Source organism: Ambystoma mexicanum, chromosome 4p, assembly GCF_040938575.1.
Source record: "Ambystoma mexicanum isolate Mex_15411 chromosome 4p, UKY_AmexF1_1, whole genome shotgun sequence".
NCBI classification, from domain to species: Eukaryota; Metazoa; Chordata; class Amphibia; order Caudata; family Ambystomatidae; genus Ambystoma; species Ambystoma mexicanum.
The window spans coordinates 171,345,205-171,360,431 of NC_090927.1; the positions used below are offsets into that span (position 1 = coordinate 171,345,205).

Genomic DNA, 15,227 nt, shown 5'->3' on the forward strand with positions numbered 1-15,227 from the left:
AGGTTGCTCGGCCTCATGGCATCCTGCATTCTTCTGGTGCCAGAGGCTCGCCTGCGAATGAGATCTTTGCAGTGGGCACTCAAGACGCAATGGTCGCAGTCCTCCGGCAGGATGTCGGACCCGGTTCAGGTGCCGCCCTCGGTCGCCCAGGACCTTCTGTGGTGGGCCGTCGAAGGCAACTTGATGAAGGGGGCTCCATTTTGGCTTCCCTGGCCGGAGGTGACAATCGTGACGGATGCATCCCTCACGGGATGGGGAGCTCATGCCAACGGGCTGACAGTCAGCGGTCGTTGGTCTCCGTCGGAGTCCAGACTCCATATCAATTTGTTGGAGCTGAGGGCCGTCAGGCTAGCCCTGAAGGCTTTTCTGCCGACTGTGAGGAAAGAATGTCCTGATCCTGACGGGACAACACAGTGGCCATGCACTACCTCAACAAAAAGGGGGGGGGGGCAGGGTCACTTCCTCTGTGCAGGGAGGCGATGCAGCTCGGGTTCTGGGCCATCCAGCAGGAAGTTTCGATCTCGGCAGTTCATCTGGCCGGAGACGAAAACGTGACGGCGGACGCTCTGAGCAGGCAGAGCGCGATCTCTCACGAGTGGGAGTTGGCTCAGGAGATTCTCTTGGAGATCTTCGCCCTTTGGGGGACCCCTCAAGTGGATCTCTTCGCCTCCAGTGTCAACCGGAAGTGCGAAAGGTTTTGCTCGCGGGAATTTCCTCCGAAAGGAGCCTTGGGAGACGCGTTTGTGGTGGAGTGGTCATTCCCGCTGCTGTACGCGTTTCCTCCAGTCCCCGTCATCCCGCAAGTGCTGCGGAGGTTACGGACGTTCGGTTCCCGGATGATCCTCATTGCTCCGGCGTGGGCTCGGAGGACGTGGTACCCGGACCTTCTTGACTTGTCCATCTGCCCTCCACGTCGTCTTCCCTACCGAGACGATCTGCTCTCACGGAAGGGGGGGTCAGGTTCTCCATCCAGAGGTCGGATCCCTCAACCTTCACGCTTGGCTTCTGAAAGGTTGAGGTATATGGATTGGGACCTCCCTGAAGACGTGATGGAGGTGTTGCTTTCGGGCCGTAGGCCAGCAACGAAGTCTCTGTACCGTTGCCGTTGGCGTAAGTTCTGCGACTGGTGCAGAGTTCGGAATGTGGATCCTTTTGCATGTGACATCCCCATGGTTTTGTCCTTTTTGCTTTCTCTGGCCCACAGGGGCTTGCAAGTGGGTACCATTAAAGGTTACCTGGCGGCGCTGTCCATCTTTAAGCGCTCGTCTGAAGTGTTCTTACTTTAAAATCCCTTTAATTTCACAGTTTCTGAAAGGGCTCACTAATGTGTTTCCTCCGTCCCCTTTCCTCGTGCCCGGTTGGGATTTAAACCTTGTTCTTAGGTTTCTTATGGGTGCTCCGTTTGAGCCTTTACATTCTTGCCCTTTGAGGCTGTTAACTCTGAAAACTGTGTTTTTAGTTGCGGTTACTTCCGCTCGCAGAGTGCGTGAGTTACAGGCACTTTCAGTTAAGCCACCCTTCACTGTTTTTCACAAGGACAGGGTTGTCCTTCGAGTTCGTCCTTCTTTTCTTCCGAAGGTAGTGACGGAATTTCATTTAGCCCAGAAGGTTGTTCTTCCGGCATTCTATCCTCCTCCGCATCCTGGTAAGGAAGAGGAGAGGCTCCATAGGCTTGATCCTAGGAGAGCTTTAAGCTTTTATGTTTCACGCATGTCCCGGGTCAGAGTGGACGATCAACTCTTTATTGGTTACGCTGGAAAGCGTTTGGGGCAAGCTGTGACGAAACAGACTTTGTCCCGCTGGATTATTTTGGCCATCTCGGAGTGTTACCGCTTGGCGGGTAAGGACCCACCGGCTGGCTTGCGGGCCCATTCTACCAGGGGTGTGGCTGCATCTACTGCCCTGCAGAGGGGTGTTCCTATTCGCAACATCTGTGATGCAGCCACCTGGGCTTCAGTACATACATTTGTACGGCATTATTCCCTCGATTCCATCAGAGGGCAGGATCTGGCCTTTGGCAAGGCGATCCTTTGCTCGGCTATTTGATTGGCTATTCTAAAATTTTGCTTCTAAATTCTTTCCCTCCTCCTTGTTTTGGTACTGCTTTGGGAGTCTGTCATAGATATGGAATACGTTGGAGGACCCAATCCCCTCGAAGAACAAGTTACTTTCTTACCTGGTAACGTTCTTTCGATGGGATGGTCCGACGACGTATTCCATATCGCTCCCGCCCTGCCTTCCCCGCTGCAGAATTTCTTTTGCGATTGCAGCTTACGTTCAGCAAGGCTTTGAGTCTGACTGGCAGTTGACTTATGTCACACGTTCTGGGGGGAAAAAACTACAACTGAGGCTACGGGCGTCGTGCGTCCTACTTATCACATCGGATGACGTCGGAGGAGGTCCTCGACGTCGGCGCATCGACGTCATGGACGCAGACGCCGGAAAAGTTTCCGAAGCAGCACAGCTGTGGTGATTACATGTCATAGATATGGAATACGTCGTCGGACCATCCCATCGAAAGAACGATACCAGGTAAGAAAGTAACTTGCTCATCTATAGACGAGCAGAGATCCGGACCGACGGAACCTGTATCTAATACTTATGGAAAAACTTGGGCCAAGTTATTTCTCAAATACCAGCTGAAGATATTATATGGAGCTATGGCAAGTGACCCTAACTGTAGTGGGACACATATTAGTGGATCCTGTTTGTCAACCATTGATTATATTATCTCAAATGTAAGGGCATATGCAGTGATGTTGGACATGGCAGTAGGATGTCGGGAGGGAAGCAACCGTCTTCCTCTGTCTCTTCTGTTACCCACTAACCAGACATGTGATTACCAACTGAATGAAAATATAGGCGTAAATAATGCTGGGAATCGATTCACATGGAATCCCCTCAAATTAGAAAAAGGCAAACTGATTGCCGAACATAAGTTAGTAAAATGTATAAACTGTATGACCTGTATGCAGGATAAGGGACAAAATGAAATGTTAGTTTTTTTTATGGCCACTCCTATTTTTTTTGAAATGCGAACGACTCAGAAATGCACATATTTAAGCAACTATGAGAGATGTAACTCGAACCATGATAAAAAGATCCCATTTGATTATCCATTCATAAGGCAAAATAAAACTAATTCGATCAGTAATTGGAGAGATTAAGAATCATGGCAGTAAAGATGCCACAATGAAAATTAGACTAGCCAAAAAAAACTATTGTATTTGGCTACGCCATCACTGTACTCCTAAAGCAAATGAGATATGGCACACTGCAGCTCTGTTTACGAAGAATAAGAACAATGAAGGAATTTGGGCTATGACTAATGACTCCAAGAACCTTTTTTTAACCTATAAACCGTGCAGCTGATTGGATACTCCATGGGGATAAAAGGCTTGGTGCCTTTATCCCCGTAGAACTTAGTACACCATCCAATATTGTCTCATGGAAAGGTAAATACTCTTGATACTCTAGAGTGGCAGGACCAGATGGCACCTGCAATGCCCTTAGAAGGATGTCTCCTAAGAAATGGGCGAAGGCACTGAATATCCTGTTCCAATGGATAGGGAAACATGGTGTAATACCGCCACCCTGGCGAGCCCACAAAAAAGGGACATGGAAAGACCCCTTGTGACTGTCTTTTTTTAATATAATGGTTTTGTAGCTTGGCTCCTTGCGAAGATACTCACCAAAATCCTATTGATTGAATTTAATCAATGGATAGTTGAATTTAATATACTGCCATCTAACCATCTTTTATAGAATTTTCAGCAGCATTTGATACTAGAATATGTGAAAGATATGGTCTAAACTTAAATCATGGGGAATGCTTTAAGTTTAGACTTTAAGTATGATCCAATTACTATACATGGAAACAACTGTGAGAATACGCCTTGATAATGAAGGGAAGTTATCCGATCCTATAGAAACTCTGGAAGGGGTTAGGCAAGGCTGGCGCCCTTGCAGCTACCCTACCTTGACTGCCTGTCAAGAAAGGAAATAACCCACTCTATAGCTCCGCTAGAGCACCCTTCCTGATCTGCAAGCTTGGTCAACAATTTCTCCTTATCTACAAGGTCGAAGGCTGCTGACATTTCTAATAACACCAGCAGCCCCAACTTGCTCCTATCCATAGTATCCATAGTATCGAGCATTTCTGATTGCAGATCCAGGAGGGCAATCTCTGTGCCGTGGGCAGATCTAAAGCCTGATTGATTAGGGTGGAGAATTTTTTTGGTGTTTCCACATATTGTTGTAGCTGGATAGTTGCCAGTTTAGCCACCAGTTTCAACAAAAAAGCTGCATTTGTTATGGGTCTTAAATGATTACAATTTGTGAAGTCCTTGCAGAAGAAAGGGGGTAAACCTTTCCCAATGTTCTATGAAGGCTCTTGCTGTGTAGGATCCACCTTTTTTTTATTTTTATTTTGGCCTGAGGTTTATCAAGGTTCTTACAGACTTCAAACAGTTTTTTGACTCTTTTTTGCATTCAGTATTTGTGTATTAAAATAGTCCTGTTTAGCTTTAAATATTTCTTTCCGATACCTTTTTTTTCTAATTCCTTCCACTTATTTTTTTACTCTCTTGTGTCCGAAGTTTTATCCAATTTCCTTTCTGCTTTCCTTTATCTGTTTGCATGTAGCCAGGTTTGCTGTATACCATTTTTGTCTATTGGATTTCTCTGACATCCTTGGATTTTAAAGGAGCTATTTTGTCCAATGACATGGTAAGACTCTGTCCATATTCTAGGATTAACCTGTCGGGAGCACCTTCATCGGTAGTAGAAGCCATACATTTTTTTAGGCAGCCATCTAAATCAATTGCTTTAATATTGTTTAGATTCCTATTGATTATTTTTTAATGGCATTTTTTCTTTGTATATAAAGAGTGGGAAGTTGACGATTAAAGGTAACATGAAAGTGCTCAGACCAGATGCAGGGTTCTACAATCATAGTAGCAGCTGGTAAATTCCTAACCGCAACACAGTCTAAGATATTATGCTGTTTATGCGTAGGTTCTTTGTTCAGAAGCTGGTATTCTGATCTTCACCCAACGCAACACCATCCCATCCTACGTTGGCAAGCTCCTGACTTGCTATTGCAGAAAAGAGAAATCCTTCACCACGATCCCTTAACCTCCACGTCTGGCTCCTGATTTCATATTGTTTGGACACGTACAAATACCTCAAGATTGTAAGTAAATCCTAAAGGCAGCTAGAGCGAAGTCCACTAGCAGGGCCTATGAGTACAAATTGACTCGTTTCTGTAAATGGTGCAACCAAGAACACAGATCTTCTGAACGTCACTCTGCACCATTTGTTGCCATACCTATTAAAGTTTGCGAAGGCAGCCGGTCACTCGTCCATAAAGGTGCAAATGGCCGTGAACTAAAGGTGAACTAAAGGTACAATAGAAGGGAAGACACTATCTGCTCTATAGTGCTTGGTCGTAAAACCTTTAATGAATTTAATGGGGGGACTTTATGAAAATATCCACCAATGAAAAAGATGCCATCAAAATGGAGTTTGAATACAGTTTTGGCATAAAGACTCCATTAGAACCCATGGCTACAGTGCACATCAGGTAAGTGTCGTGGAAAGTGGTATTCCTATTAGCAGTGATGTCATTCAGAAGGACATCACTTCATGAGGAACAAAGTAATTTATTTTCCCTTTTATTGTTTAACAACTTTATTTAATCTTGATGGGCACGATAATGCACATTATGACATTACTTAGGATACATATGTCTTGTGATGCAATGTTTGTAATTGTTTGTTTATAATGCGCACCGGGCCCGGAGGCATCTGGGCGCAATGAGGTTACATAGTTTCGTATGGCATGGATATCAAATACAAATGTATACAGATACAATTTTGTGGCAGCAATGTGCAAATAGATTTCTCTGGATACTGTTTCTTAATTGGGTATATACTGTAGGAAAAAGTACAGGGATACAAGCACGAAAGGTCACAGGTCTCGAGTGCAGCCACTTCTTGACGTTAGTCTTGAAGCGGTGGAAGGGAGATATGGCTCTTAATGAATCAAGGATAGAGTTCCATAATTGCGCAGCCAGGACTGGAAAGCTAATGGCTCCTGTTTTTTTGTTTAAAATTGGGAATTCTGAGGCTATTGGATTGCGCTTTTCTGATAGGTCGTTCTGAGGTGTTTGGTAAATCTGTCACTGAGGTGTAGGGGAGCCTTGTTGGACAGACGTTTGAGTGAGGTTGAGTGATTTGAACTTTATTCTGTTAATATAGACCCAGTTGGTGGCGCGTCTCGCATGAGATATATGCTGTGTTTTGGGTATGCCTAGAGCCGCTCTTGGGGCATTGTTTTGGATTGTCTGGAGTTTGTTGGTGTTGCGTTTGCTGGTGCCTAAATATAGGGCATTGCAGTAGTCTAATTTGGAGAGGATTAAGGCCTTTACAATTGGAGCACAGCTGTTTGTGGACAAGAATAGTTTGCATGCATAAATCATCTTACACGTATAGTTGGAGGCAGATGCTGTGGCGTTGATTTGTTAGTCCAGGTAGAAACCTAGACTCTTGACTTCCTTGGAGACTTTGATCTTATTTCCATCAATGAGGACAGAGTTCTATTGGGTAGAAAGCTTGGTCAGCCTATTTGGGGATCCAGCGATTAGAAGCTCCGCCTTTTCATAGTTTAGGCATAGGACATGAGTGGCCATTCATGTACATCTTTGTCCTAGTCGCCTAGGATGGGGATGTCGAAGGGGCTCAGTAAATATATTGTATAGGGTGGGGGAGAAGCAGGAGCCTTGTGGTACTCTGCATGTAATAGTTATTGGGTCGGCTGCAGAGGAGGGTGATCTGTTGTGTAAGAATGAGCTTATCCAAGTGTTGGCTTCCTTGGAAAAAATGGGTGGCTGTTTTAAGGTGATTGCACAGGACATTATGGTCCAAAGGCGGCAGATAAGTTTAACAGGAGAAGAATGGAGGCTTCTCTTTTTATCTTTTCAGGCATCTAGATGATTCTTCAGGTCGATGAGGGCTGTCTGTCCCGTGTCTTGGTCTGAAACCTGATTGGCGAGTGCCCAGTAGGTTGTTAATCTCGGGATAAGCTTGAATCTGGAGATGGGCAGCTTTATCAAGGATTCTGAGAAGGAAGGGTACGGCTGTGATTGTCCTGTAAATGGTGAGAGATGTTGGGGTCTAGGTTATTTTTATTTTTTATTTTTTTTAGTAGGTGTAGTACCCAGGCATCTTTGAGATTGGTGGGTACTAAACATGATTTGAAGGAGGAGTTGTTAAATGTGGCGTTGAAAGGAGCAAAGTCTTTTGCGGCTTCATTAATAATGGGTGCTGGACAGGTGTCCCCTAGACATTTAGAAGACTTGAGGGAGGAGATGATCTTTTCAGCCTCAGTGGTTGAGATCGAATTGAATTTGAATTGGTGACTGGGTTTGATTTGTTTGATGCAGGTTTCATGCATTATGGCTTCTTGAGTTTCTAAGGCAATCTTGTGTAGCATGGCTTTTTTGCTCCTATTTTTTTCTTTATTTTTTTCTTTCTTGGAGCAAGGTAATTTTATTAGAGTGCGTCTTGGGTGCCTGTGCACCAGGATTTGCTTTTGATGCATTAGTCCCTGGGCTGTAGGAAGAACATAAAAGGCAGTAAACCGGAGATACTGGGCAGTTATACAGTAGTGTTGGTACATGGGAGGAACCCACATTCACACCATATATCGCTGGGTCTGAATGCCGCCGGCTGTAATGAAATGAATCCTTCTTCGCACTCATTGAACCATGTTAATTCCCTCAGCTAATCTTTCTTAAGTGGGGGGCGGCTACCATCGGGATCGGGTGGCTCGCACAGACCTAGCAGGCAGCAGCTGTTTTCTAGCCGCCCCCACTGAAAAGTTATTTTAAGGACCAATCCACATTTAGTCCCTAAAGTACTGAGACTTCCATTTACATGCAGAAATAGTCCTGCAGGCTTTCCTTTCTAATCCCTCAAATCCGACAGAGGCATCCATGTTGGGCAAAGTGGTTTGTAGTGTTCCCAGAGTGTTCTGGGAACACTACAAACCACTTTGACTACAGGTGTAGGAAACCCAACCTTTGGTATAGGTTTGTACCACAGTTTTGGTAGCGTGTTGAGCAGCCACGCTTATCTCAAGAGGGGTCAATGTTATCTGTAGTGGAGTTGCAGAGATTTACAGTTGTAAGTATTCAAAAACTTACACTCAAATTAATAATTGTTTATGCAAGAAACTTTATCAGTCAGTTAGAATAGGGCTTCAGAAGGGAGCAATATAATACTCAAATACACTTCATGAAATACACTCTTAATATCTCTAAATCAGTAGATACCCTTTTGGGATGGCCCACAGACACTACCTACACTCTCGTGACTTCAATTGCTGGGGTGCTGGGGACATCAATATATCACTGTTGCATTTAGAATCAGATGGTGTCAAGTAAAAGGAAAAGGTTATTTAGAACATACAAGAGACCACAAATATTCTTAAGCAGGCCTGCCCCAGGCAGGCCCCCCACCCCCAGGAAGAGTCATTAAATACAATAGGCTAAGCCAAAGTAAATGGGCAAAAGTCTCATACAGGATGCAGCACTTCTGGTAGGTAAGTGAAAAAAGTCTTTGCGCAAGTTCTTGGGAGTCTTGGATGAAAAGACGAATGAAATGTAGGGCCACAAGCTGGTTAGACTTGAGTAGTAGAAGATGCAAGTAACTCTACAGCAAGAGGAAAGTTCTTAGACTTTGTACAGTACCTTTAAAATGAAGAAAATATGCAGTTGATGGCTTCTGTTCCTGTGCAGCTCTGCAGGTCTCACTGTTCCTGGGTCTCAGTCATGGGGACAAGAGGGAGGACATCGGGGGATTCCTGCAGTGGGATGGCCAAAACTTGCAACTCGCAAACTTCACGTTCAGTGGCTGTTCGGTGTTTCAGCTCCTTGCGTCTACCGCAAATAGCAACACTGCAGACCTGGCTGTCAAGATGGACTTTCCTTGCTTCTGGGGTCCCGCACTCTGTTGGGGCTCAGGCTTGGATAAGTCCTGCTTCCTGGGAGTCCGGACGATATTCCTGGAGCTCTGGGCCAGCTTAAAAGCAACACACACAATCTGGTGTTCCTCTCACTGGCTATACGGGTTCCAGCAGCAACTCTGTGGAAATTCAACTAGCTCCGAGATGGATGACCAGGTGGCATACTTTGGAGTTGATTGGTCCCACCAACTCAACAGCAGAAGTCGTCCTTGCAGGGGCTTCAGTCGATGCAAATTTGAAGTTTCAGCACAGCAGCAGGGCTTCCCCGGTCGAATCTGCCTTCCAAGCCATTATTCAGTTCTCTCCCATTCATTCCAGCCTAGCTGTCAGTAACCCAGCAGGGTGGCTGTCCTTTCCGGCCAATCACCACAGAGTGCATTTGGGTCTCCTAGGACACTAAGCACAGGGAGTTTCGGGCACCTCCCTCACTTCCTGCCTACCCCAGACACCCTGGAGCCAAAGGCGGGCTTCACTCGTGAATCCCGCCAAAGGCAAAGTGAAAATGGGACCAAACCTGGTTTGACGCGCAGAGAATCTCAAGAAGGACCTTTCCCCAAAGAAATTGCGGAAAAAAGACCTGGGCCATTTTGACAAAAATGGCACCCTTGGGTGCTTTATTGCAGTTGCGAACGCAGCCCGCAGTAAATGCACACCATGGTAGTTAAAACGAAACCACTGCCACCAGCCATTCAGTGAGGAAAGGGTAACATAAAAATGTTACATAAGAAGCTAGACAAAGGGGGTACTAGGTAACTCGTCCAGCACCCTATTGTACGATAGTGTATGCTGGGTCTAGAAAGTTACAAATGTAAGTAAAGTCAATTTCACTTTACTGCTCTCTTGGTTAAACGACTGTTTCCAAGAAGGTATTTAAACCTTGGGGAAATTTGAGGGAATTCCCTGTACCACGGCACTGAAAGTGCTGTGAGACACAATGTAAGAGATCCCTATAGAGTTTTAGACTCCATAACCAAAAGAAACAGAGTATAAAATCACATAAAATACATGAGTGTAGGGGGAAAAAGGGTCTCCCTCTCTCCAGGTAAAAAAAAAAAAATCAAATCCAGAAAAGTTGCTGGTGGTCTCTAAGGTGGAGGGAATTGGCACATTTCTGAGAATTCTCCCCAACAATTCCTACATTCCCTGGACCTCTGCATAGTCATTCAGTCCTATGTACATGGAACACAATCCTTTAAGCTCATGTCACAACTGTTCATAGCTGTCTGTGCACCTAACAAAGGGAACGGCATCCAAATGTCATGCAGAAGCAAAGGCCCCTGCAAGGACTGCTTCGCACCCATTCCCTTTGAGCGCTGGTGGCATAGGCAGGGATGTGGTCAGGTATCCCTCTGTCTGACATCTGCAAAGCGGCTAACAGGGCAGTACTACAAACCTGTGTAAAACAACTGCTACATAGGACAGAACGTGACAGAAGCCAAAATGGGTAGTGGTGCTGCAGCACCCATTTCATTAAGGTAGCCCTTTTCCCCCCTTTGCACCTCAGTTTGTCTGTTACAACTGCTGTCTGTTTTCTTCAAAGCATGTGAATCCATGAATGATTCAATGCTGGAGGAGTATGTTGCTTACCTGTAACTCCTGTTCTCCAGCGTCTTGCATGGATTCACATGTGCCTGCCATACCAAACAAGGGCTCTTTGAAACACTGGTGATGGCCTTTTGGAATCTATCTCGACTCTTAATTTGGTTTTTATTAATCTATTGGACCCCTTTATGGTGTAGCTTGATATTTTGAAATGCTAAATCGTATCGTAATGTGGAACAGGCAGTATTTTCTTACAATGCCTGAAGCACCATAATTTGTACACTAAACTGGGTAAATGTATGTTCCACACAACTTAGGTGGAATTCCTTAGTTTTCTTTAACTCCCCAAGGATTGCATATGAGCACAGAGAAGACAAAAGCAGTCCTAGAATGCCCACTGTTCTCTAAAAGCTCTGCAGTCTTTTCTGGGCTTCTGCAACTTTTACAGGCGCTTTATTGTTCCGCTATTATATCTCTCAGCACTGGCTGCACACTTCACACAAAAACCCAAGACCACCTTTCCACCCTCTCTTCCACAACACAGCATACACCAACAACGGAGCCCCCCCCCCTCTTTTCCTTTTCTCTTTCGCCCATCACACCGGATGAGGTCACCAGACAAGTCCTATCTATGAAGGCTTCTTCCAAACAGGTGGACCCCTGCCCCCCAAAACCATTAAAGACAATATTGACTCCCTCGCCCCAGCATTGGCTGATCTCTGCAATATCTCCTTTTCCACTGGAGCTTTTCCCAACTGCCCTGAAGCACTCCCTTGTGCACCCTCTGCCGACCCCTCCATTCCGGCAAACTACTGCCCTATTTCAATCACTCCTTTCTTGGGAAAACTCCTGGAGACACTGGCTATCTCCCAGCTGACCCTCCGCACTGATTCTATTGGTTTCTTCCACGACCATCAATCTGGCTTTAGAGCGTCCAGAGTCATATAAACTGTTCTTCTGAACACCTGTGAAGACCTGTTCTCAAATCTTGACACTAACATCCCCTCTATCCTCATTCTCCTGACCCCTTCTCTGCCTTCGACACGGTTAACCACGACATCCTGATTGCACGTCTGACACCGTGGGAATCGCAGGTGATGCTCTGGCGTGGTTAACCTCCTTCCTCTCTGATTGCCCATCCCAGGGGGAACTCTGAACCTTTCACTCGACTATCACTTTCTCAACCTGTGGCATTCCCCAGGAAATCTAACCTATCCCCCTGGTTCTTAGTCTATATAGTTGCCCTGGCTTGTGCGATTGCCACTTTCACCTTTAACTTCCAGTGCTACGCTGATGACCCACATCTATCTTTCAGGCTACCATCAGCTGCTGCCGCCTCCTCCCCGCTCATTTCTGACTGCCTGTCTGCTATTCTGTCTTGGGGTGCTGCAAACGACCTCTGCCTCAACGCCACTAAGACTGAGTTTGTATTCGCATGGGGGACCCCTGCTTTCGCTTTGCCACGTTCACTCTGGCCGGCCTACCTTGGCCCTGCGCCCGCACCCACCTGCGAAGCAAGAAACCTTGGCCATATTTGACTCCACTCTCTACTTCTCTCAAATTTCAGACCTCTCTAAAGTCTCACCTTCAACAACTCAGAGGTGTCCTCTACCTTTTCTCCCTTTCCCCCAGAGGCACACTGTCTCCAGAGCCCTGGTTCTCTCCAGGCTGGACTATTGCAACAGCTTCTTCCTCAACCTCCCTTCTGCCATGCGCCTGCTGCAACTCATCCAGAACTACAAGACTTATCCTTCGCCCTGGGACCTTATCTCTCCTGCGATGAAATCCCTTCACTGGCTCCCTGTGGCTGCACGGATCAAACTCAAGACCCTTTGCATCGTTTACAAGGCTTTCAGGGGCCTGGGACCCATCTACCTGCAACACTGCCTACCTTATTACTGTCCCGCACAAGCTCTCTGCTTATCTACCTCCAACCTTCTGTGAGTCGGTTCTCCAAGCAGAGATTTGGCAGGAGATCCTAGTCAGCAAGCGCCTCCCTCTGGAATAGCCGCCTTTGTCTTGAGCCGCATCTCATTAAATTCCGGTAACTCCTCAATAGTTTCCTCTACCCTGCTAACCCAGCTCTGTTTTTTTTCCACGCTTTCCCTCCTCTTCCTTACAGCATGCTGACTGGCCGCCGGGTGTACCTCAGTCTCACTGGTCCATGGCACCCCCAGCAGTCCTTTCTCGCACTTGCCCCAGAGCCCTACACCCCACCCTCACTCAATGCACTTGAGAAACTAATCCAAGAATGGATTTCTCTGCACTCGCCCCAGTCTCTACCGAATGGATGTACTTGATCCTCCCCCTCCCTGTGAATCTGTGCACTTGCACGTTCTGTACGCACTGCGCCTGAAGATCGTCTGTTATCCCTTTTTTTCACCCCTAAATTGCACTATTAAAACTGTAGAATCGCTGTCGAGCCGATTTGCTGTTTCCCAAACTGATGTATTTTTTACGCACTTACTCTGCCTGTGCACACTATTATCGTCTCAGAAATTCAAGAACTCTGAGCGACTGTTTGTTTTTCCCCATGTTCCCACCCTCCTTGAGCGCTTTGAAAAACTTGCCCGTGTGTAGGCACTATATAAATAAACCATACCATACCTATGTTAATCTAACATCTTGACCTGCTAAGGCGTGCCTTTTTTCTGGGCTGCCAAAGCAGATTTTGCTTCTCTGAAATTCACTTTCATCACAGCACTCTTCAGCAACATCCGGATAACTAGTTAATTGTGGAGGCCGATGCATCAGCAGTTGCCATTGGGGCTGTGCTTTTCCAAAGATGTTCTGAGACACACTGGCTGCATTCAGTTGTTTCACGCAAGCTACGATAACGGAATAAACCTACAATGACTGACCAATAAATGCTATCCTTTAAAGTCTCTGTCCAGGAATGTAAATTCCAACTACAGAGGAGCCCAACAACTGATACTAGTTTCTGCATATCACTGAAGCCTGCATGTGTTGGCCTTCACTACATGCCCCAATGCATGCCATGCGATTCCAGTTGATGTCCTTCAGGTGGGCGCTTTAAATGCTTTAGAAACCATAGTGCCTCTTGTGAAATGCTCCCAGAAACTGAAGCAATCAATCCATTTGGCATAGGGTCCAGTGCATTAAACGGGCCAGAGTTGGAGGCAAGCAGCCTTTTAAAGATGACCGCAATAAAACGCTTTCCTCATATTGAAGTGAGAGGTTTCAATGACTCATACTTTAAGGAAGCAGACTATGCACAAACCTTTGGGTAATCTGTAAAAACTGGATAAGAAAGCGTTGCGGGGTGGCGGGGCGAATTTGGTGCAACACAAAATGTGGACCATCCCACTGTTGGAAGAATCTATTCTCCCTAAACGGTTCTGAGCTCTAAACTGTGCGAAGTGATACCCCAAAGGAATGTTGTCAGTTTAGATGATCGTGCCATTCTTGATCCTCATTTCAAAGCCAACATTGAAACAGCAACACTATTTCCCAAAGGACTGAATAACAAGGAATTTAAGGATTCTCTATCCTTTAAAATCCTTTGACACCTTACACAATAGCGGGCTTTCTCCAATCGGAGCTCGATCAACTTATGTGTGTCTGGGCATAATAGCCGATCTGTAAGTGTTCACAAGATGGTAAGCCCGGCCTTCCTCCCCATTGCATTTACCCTACCTTAGAGAGGGTAGCTGTAGTTTGCAAGTCTAATAGGGCGCACACTGCATCTGAAAAGCCTGAGTCCATAGATCTGATCACCTGTATAGTGATTAGTCTGGAAGCCTACTAGAAGCTGTTCCAACTGCGCACCAAAAAATAAACTGGCCATGACATGGACGGAAATCTAAGGGACTGAGAAACATCAAATTAAAAAACAAGTAAAACTTGACAGCAGTCTCCTGGGGATATATTTCAATACAGAAGAGCCAAGAGTCCAGGTAATTTCATTCTGGAATCCAAGTTCATAGAATATTATCGGGAGTTAAAATCCACCAGATGGCAGGACGATGAGTAGTACATAGTTTAAGAGCCTGGCCATCAATCGGCCACAGGAGAATGATTGACCAGATTCCTCTATGGCGTCTTTGTCCAAGAATGACTAACTCGACCCATTGACCAGCCAGCAATGTTAGCAGTGAGTAAGTGATCCCCTTAGATCTTGACATAGAATGAGTTTTCCCAAACTTTAGTGTAAAAGAAGCCTTGATTCTTTTTAAAGACAGTTAGTATTATACTGTTTTTGGCGTGTCTAATCCCAGAGGGATTAGAGTTGCAAGCTAGCACTCTAGACGTTCTTAATCGATAGAAAATGACTATTGCAGGAGAGCCGACCATTAGACATTTGTTCAGATACCCAGAACCAGATTTTAAGAGGGCCTCCGTTTCGATGTACTAGTAAAGCGTTCCTTTACATTTTGATGATCCGAGCAATTAGCTGACAATGTGATATAGAAATAATCCAGAATTACTATCATTCTGATAGCCCTGCTAATGGTTGTATCTGGATTGTCTTCACAGACCACTGGAGTGTCCCGAGAGGCAGCCCAGGCAAGATCTGTAATTGACATGGATATGAACAAAAACTACAGTCGCTGAACTTGACCGAATGGCTTCTGGGTATGTTCAGTGTTACCATCTAACCCTCCCTCCATATTGCATGAATGTCCTGAAAGAGGCAA

At 45.7% G+C, this 15,227-nt stretch overlaps 1 protein-coding gene across 3 annotated transcripts in view; it reads left to right on the forward strand.

Moving 5' to 3' along the window:
* Nucleotides 1-15,227, forward strand: part of ESCO2 (establishment of sister chromatid cohesion N-acetyltransferase 2) — a 630,612-nt gene that overhangs the window by 246,139 nt on the left and 369,246 nt on the right. The window lies entirely within an intron of this gene.